General features: G+C 37.0%; 1 pseudogene; it reads left to right on the top strand.

The window, feature by feature from the left end:
* The first annotated feature begins 418 nt into the window (after positions 1 to 418).
* Positions 419 to 706, top strand: LOC101604842 (annotated as a pseudogene).
* Positions 707 to 7238: the final 6532 nt, after the last annotated feature.

Below are 7238 nucleotides of genomic sequence, written 5' to 3'. Positions count from 1 at the left end.
GCCTCAGAAGGGTTTAGATAAGCTAAGTTTGAATCTTGAGAACCCACATGAGCAGCGGGACATGGCCACACACACACCTGTATCCTTCAGTTCTATGTGGATGTGGGCCCAGTGAATCCCTGTAGAGGCTTTGAAAAGTAATCTCCTGAAAGCTGTTGCAAGGAGTGATGGAAAGAACACCCCATCTTTTCTCTGGTACCACAGGTGATACCACTTAGCACTACATCAGCACATAGTTATGCACACACCAAATACACACAGACTTCAATACACCACAATACCACACATACTAAACATATGAAAACATTTTAAACGACATAAAATTATATAAAATGAAAATTTAAAGGTATATGTTCCTTCAGTGCAGACCTGGTACCTCTTTTGTGAAGCGGCAGTTGAGGAGACCCCAGCACTAGCCATGACCAACAAGAAACCTAAGGAAGGAGTCAAGACTAAGAAAAACGATCATACTCATTTGAAGGTTGCTGTGCAGCATGGCTCTACAGTACAGTTTAAGATTAAGAGGCATACACCACTTAGTTAACTAATGAAAGCCTGTTGTGAATGACAGGGTTTGTCAATGAGACAGATCAGATTTTGATTTGATGGACAGCCAATCAATGAAACAGACACACCTGCACACTTGGAAATGGAAGATGAAGACGCAACTGATGTGTTCCAGCAACAGACAGGTAATATCTATTAAAAAGGGAACCTGCTATTTTGCTCCAGGATTTTGTGATAGACCAAGAATATATACTTAATTAGAAAACAGCAATTAGAATCCACTACATTCTGACCTCTACATTTTCTGTATTCTTTCCTTTTCCCCTTCTATATCTCTGTGTTGTACACAAAGTGACTGGTGCAAGTGCTCAAGCATATTGCGCTGTTCTTCTTCTTTTTAAACTAAGGTACCAATGTTTTGGTTGACATCAAATGGAGATGATATGAGGTGGTCACTCAGCTCTTATCCTTATATTCTAGTAAGTTATTTTCCTCTCATTGCTTTAACAAAAACCTCCTTAGATATACGGTATGATTGGAGAATTTTAATATTTTTCATTTATCATTGTAAAATCAAGGACAATTTTATAAGTTTTATTGTACATAGCTATTACATGTAGGGCAATCTGCCTTTAAGTAGGGATAAATTACTCTTCAAAAATGAATCTTAGATAGTTTTTTCTTTCAAGTTAAACATCTTGTTGTTAAATAAACTTGTTTAAATTAAAAAAAAATTCTGAGTTGCCCAAAGTTTCCATACTATTTTTTATTTACATTGACAACATACTAGCAAGGATCCTACTTATTTACATCCTTACTTCATTATGGTTTTTTCTGTTGTTGTTGTTAAAAAAGCCACATTGAGAGAGATGTTGTAATATCTCATTGTGGTTTTAATTTAAATTTTTTTGATAAAGACTAACAACATTGAATATGCTTTTATGTACTTGCCATATATTCATTTTAAAACTCCATATATTTTACCATTTTAATTGAATTATTTGTTTTTGAATACTTTTTAACAGTTTTTAACCTATGTCCTATGCTCAAAAGCATCAAAGTGGGCTGGAGAGATGGCTTAGCGGTTAAGCGCTTGCCTGTGAAGCCTAAGGACCCTGGTTCAAGGCTCGGTTCCCCAGGACCCACGTTAGCCAGATGCACAAGAGGGTACACGCGTCTGGAGTTCGTTTGCAGTGGCTGGAAGCCCTGGCGCGCCCATTCTCTCTCTCTCCCTCTATCTGTCTTTCTCTCTGTGTCTGTCACTCTCAAATAAATAAATAAAATTAAAAAAAAAAAAGCATCAAAGTATAAGACTTTGTGCTAAGAAGAGTAGCCTAGTGTCACTGTCTCACACAGGGACATCCAGGAAATTGTTTTCTGAAGGTCATCTATGGTTAAACGTGCTTAAATATTATTGTATATACACATATCATAATATATCCTTACTCTATTAATATACAATTTAGTAATGCATGTCTCCATTAAAATTAGTTTTCTTTTTACATGTTATTTTCAGAGTGATTCTCATCTTTGATGCTAGTGAGAATTATATAAAATACTTTTAATGTTTTGGGGGTTTGATTTGTGGTAAGACCTCACAGTGGGCGAGGCAGACCTGAAATTCACTATGTACTCTCACGGTGGCCTTGAACTCACTGTGACACACCTACCTTTGCCTCCCAAATGCTAGCATTAAAGGAATGTGCCACCATGCCCAGCCATTTTTTACACATTTATTTATTTATTCAAGACAGAGAGAGAATGAGCATGCCATGGCCTCTAGCTTCTGTAAACAAACTCTAGATGCAAGTGCCACCTTGTGCATCTGGCCTGCATGGGTCATGGGGTATCGAACCTGGGTCCTTTCACTTTGCAGGCAATGACTTTAACTGCTAAACCAGATATCTAGACCTATATAAAACATTTTTAAAGTTACAAAGATCTTCATGACATTTATAAATTAATCATCATTCTCATATGTTCTATTTCTTTGATCTTCCCACTTAAACATGTCCCTTCAATGAGATTTTTAGGTCAAAAGTTTGAATTACCATAATCTCACCACTTTGCCTGGGTCATTGACAATCAAATATTTATGTGTACATGTATACATGTATGTATATATGTATGTTACTATATATCACCTCTTTCCTAATAGAGAAGCTGAAAGTTTCTGAAAATATTAGATATTAATAGTGTGAAGTCTCACTTAAATAAAAGTTCTAAGGGTCTATCATTCCTAATTTTTAAATAGCAGTTATGTGTTTTGTTGTGTTTTTGTTTCTTTTCTTAATATTTTTATTTTTTTATTTATTTGTTTGAGAAAGAGAAGCAGGGGGAGAAAGACAGAGAGAGGGAAGTGGGCGAGCCAAGGCCTCTAATCACTGCAAACAACTCCAGGCATATGTGCCACCTTGTGCACCTGGCTTACCCGGGTCCTGGGTAAGTGAACCTGGGTTCTTTGACTGTGCAGGCAAGCACCTAACAGCTGAGCCTTATCTCCGGCCTTCATTTCTATTTTTGGCATATCAGTGGCCAAATATCCATTGCTAATTATATTCTGATGTCTTTGGTACCCAAAGGTCTTTTGAAGTTAAAATTTTAGCAGCAAGACCTTAATCCTATAATTGAAGGAAAATATCATATAAATGGAGGCTATTGAGCTTTGAGCATTGGCATATGTAGTATATATCTCCACACAGGACCTATACTAGATTATGTTTTGATAATGCTTGTACTTATTTTATACAAGAACTTCCTAGTCCACACCCTGACATTATATGCCCATATACCTAAAATATATGTTATTTTCCTCCCCACATGAATAACCATTGTTATTCACAGGCATTATCCTAAATATTATGTATATTGAGGCAATGCAAGCATTATATCAGATACACTTTGAAATCTACCATGGTTTTCAGCATTACATTGTTGTAAGACAAATAAATTTAAAGCCGAAGATATTTGCTTTGGCTCATAAATTCAGACATTTCAGTCTATGGTCACTTGGCCCTATTGCTATGTGCCTGTGAAGAGAGTATGATAGTAGAGAGGGAGTAGAAGCAGAAATGCTTCTTTTCTGGTGGTTGGATAGTAGACAGAGACAGAAGGCATGGAGCTGGGGCTAGGAAATACTTTCAAAGGCCTGCTCACTCCACTACACACCATAATCTAATGGCCTTTGATCTTTCAACACATCTGGGCATTAATAAATTAATGAGCTTGGTGCCCTCAGCATCCAATCATCTTTCAATAGCACTACCAGCTAGAGACCTATCCTTTAGTATATGAGCCTTTGGAGACATTTTATATCCAAACCATAATAGTTACATAAAAATAGATTAAAGTTTTTTTTTTTTTTCTCAGTAAAATCTCAGTTTTTAACTTGGTTTCCAAGACAGTATTCAAAGATATAGCTGGATATGAAGTTTGAAATTCTCAGCATGCATATTACAAGGTTTCTCTTCACCAAGAAAGTTTGTGGAAAAAATAACAGCAGAGAATGTAGTAAAATTTGCATTAAGCAGGTTTATTTTGGAGTAGGTATCCATTCCATAAACTCATATTCCATTGCCCACAAATTCTATATTCATACCTAAACCTCTCTAAAAGACACATATTTAGACAGATAATAAGTTCCTCTCTTACTTTCTGATTTCACCTTCACAACAATCCTTTAAATTTACTTTGTATATATAATTAAACAGGGGCTTGGAAAGATAAAGCAGACACACAAAGTTAGGTCAAATATAATCCCAGGTAAAATTTAAGGCAGAGAAAAATGCCAACTTTATTACTCTAAAATGCCTCCTAATATACATTCAAAATGAAATTTCATTTACATCTATTTGCCTAAGGAAAATTGAATGAGTTGCATAATAGATTAATTTTATTCAACAAAATTATAGCTTTTTCTTTTATTATTTTATAAGGTTAATACCAGCTGATTTCTGATAATATTTCTTCTTGCCATGATAAAGTAAATCAACACTGCATGGTTGGGAAGCTAAAATTCATAGTGAGGATTTATTTACAGTTTTAGGTTCAGGTTTTCTTTCTTTCTTTTTCTTTTTTGCTTGTCAGTCTTCATTTTGCAATCAGACTAACTTTGTCACTTCTCTGTTTACTTTAATTTTGGTTTGAAGTTTTTCTTTTTTTTTTTTTAAATTTTTATTTGTTTATTTATTTGAGAGCGACAGACACAGAGAGAAAGACAGATAGAGGGAGAGAGAGAATGGGTGCGCCAGGGCTTCCAGCCTCTGCAAAGGAACTCCAGACGCATGCGCCCCCTTGTGCATCTGGCTAACGTGGGACCTGGGGAACCGAGCCTCGAACCGTGGTCCTTAGGCTTCACAGGCAAGCGCTTAACCGCTAAGCCATCTCTCCAGCCCTGAAGTTTTTCTTATATTCCATACACCAGTGATCTGTGATTCTAAATATTTTCTCCTAGCATTACTTTTTATGTCCTTCAAGGAATCTCTCACAAATTTCCATTGTCATAAAGTCCACTTAATCAAATTTTATTTTATGATTTCGATGCTAGTTCTAAGGATGCTTTTGCTGATTATTTTTTACTATTTTCATAAAGATCTAAAATTTATATTTGAGCGTGTCTTAGTTTTCATGCCTTAGGTGATGGACGCTGAGGTGATCTAGTGCCACATTTTAACACCTTTACCCATCCTGATACCATCTCTTTTCCACCATGATGGAAAATGTGTTGGGAATCTTTTTGTTAGTCTATTTCTATGTTCTCTATTCTCTATTCTGTTCAATTATTCTGTTTGAAACCTTCCACTATCAAAGACTTGTTTACTATGGTTGTCAAGTAAGAATATTTGATAGGACTTCCACCTTCTACTTTATTCTTCATTTCTACATTGTTTTATTGGAGGAAATTGCACTTTTTGTTTTGTTGATTACTTAAGTACATGAGCATAATTATGCAGTTCATGTTTAGCTTTCTTTGTAGTTATTGTAGGTAATATTATGTTTTGATTTTCTTATTTTTATTTTTAGTGGTTAGAATTATGACTGATTTTTATTTATTCTGTGATCTACAATCTTGATAAACCCATGTCCTCATTCTGGGAATGCTAGTATATTTGACCTTGATTTTCTAGACAATCATGTCATCTGAAAAAAAAAAAAGAACTATTTCTTTCCATGGCATTCTGGATGATTTGCTTATTTTGTTTTAGCCTTTTTCTTTATTATTCTTTACTGGGGTGTCTACAGATCCCAGGATAGTCCTCAACAATCCTTGATGGATTCCCATTCTTTAATCCTCACAATCATACTTTTTCACCAGGGCTTTAGGGATTCTTAACTATGAAATTAAAGCCATTTCCTTATAAACCTAAAGCACTGCGATTCTCACCATGCATTTTTATTTAATTGTTCCCAATGCATTTTCTTCATTAATTGATAATATCATATATATTAACACATTTTGATACCATCATTTACCATATCCCTGTCATTTCTCTGATTCCTTTGATTTCCTTTTTGATTTTCTCTTTGTTTTCTTCTTTGATTCTTTTGATTTGTTCTCTGACTTCTTTGAACATATTTACAATCATTCTTTTGAAATCTTTCTCAGGCATTTCCTCTAACTCGTTCTCACTGGAGGTAATTTCTGATGCATTAGTAATTTTAGGTGGATTTATATTGTCTTGCTTTTTAGTGTTTCTTGTGTTATAATGTATATATTTTTGCATCTTGGATTAAGTTAATGTTTGGATTTTCTAGCTAGCTGGATATTCTTAGCTGCATCAATTGATTTGATGTTATATATCTTCAGGGTAGGAGCTCAAGGTGTTAGGTGTGGCTCTTAAGATTCTCAGAGTATCTACAAAGGTGTTCCTAGGGGTTGAGTTTCCCTGCTATGGGAGTATTCAAGTAGGCTGAGTGGAATAAAATATAGGTAAATTCTAAAATTTAACTAAACACTGTACACATTCAATCAAAAACAGCACTGAATATTTGTGCAAGAGTAGTTATTATAACAACCAGATCCTCTATCACCAAAGACATTAAGATTTCTGGTCTGTTGAGGGATCCAAGTCAGCTTATGACCAAGTAAGACCCTTCCCTTGTGCAATCCCAGTTACCTTGGATGATTTTGGTCTCAGTTAAGTTTATGGCTGTGTTGTTGGGCTGCTGTTCTGGTTTCTGGAGCTGGGCACTGGCTTTTACTGTGGGGCAAACCGAGCCTGGCAACTGTGGCCCTGCTGAACAGCACCCCAGCTACTGGAACCGCTACTGCTGCTGCTGACGCTGCCACTGCTGGGTCTGTCACCGCTGCTGCTGAAGCTGCTGCTGCTGGATCCCCTGCTGCTGCTGCCACTGCTGCTGCTGCTGTAGCTGCCACTGCCAGAGCCACCACTGCTGCTGCTGAAGCTGCTGCTGCTGGATATGCCACAGCTGCTATTACTAGATCTGCTGCTGCTGGTGCCACTGCTGCCAGTGCCGGCGCCACTGATGTTGTTCCAGGACTCTGCTCCTGCTTGGGTCCCGCTGTCTGCTCAAGTTGGTGTGCCTGGGTCTGGGGACTGCTGCTCTGTTCACTGGAGCTGGGCACAGGTGGTGGGGGAGGGGAGGGAGCCACAGTTGTTCTGGTTCTCCATGTGTACTTCTACCTTGAGATCTGCTCCTCCATTGTTCACTGCCTACCTCCCTTCACATTTCTTGAGTTGCAGAGAGCTCTGGTGTGAGTGGAAACTCCC

Source organism: Jaculus jaculus, chromosome 1, assembly GCF_020740685.1.
Source record: "Jaculus jaculus isolate mJacJac1 chromosome 1, mJacJac1.mat.Y.cur, whole genome shotgun sequence".
NCBI lineage: Eukaryota > Metazoa > Chordata > Mammalia > Rodentia > Dipodidae > Jaculus > Jaculus jaculus.
This window is presented reverse-complemented; position numbering and strand designations above follow the sequence as displayed.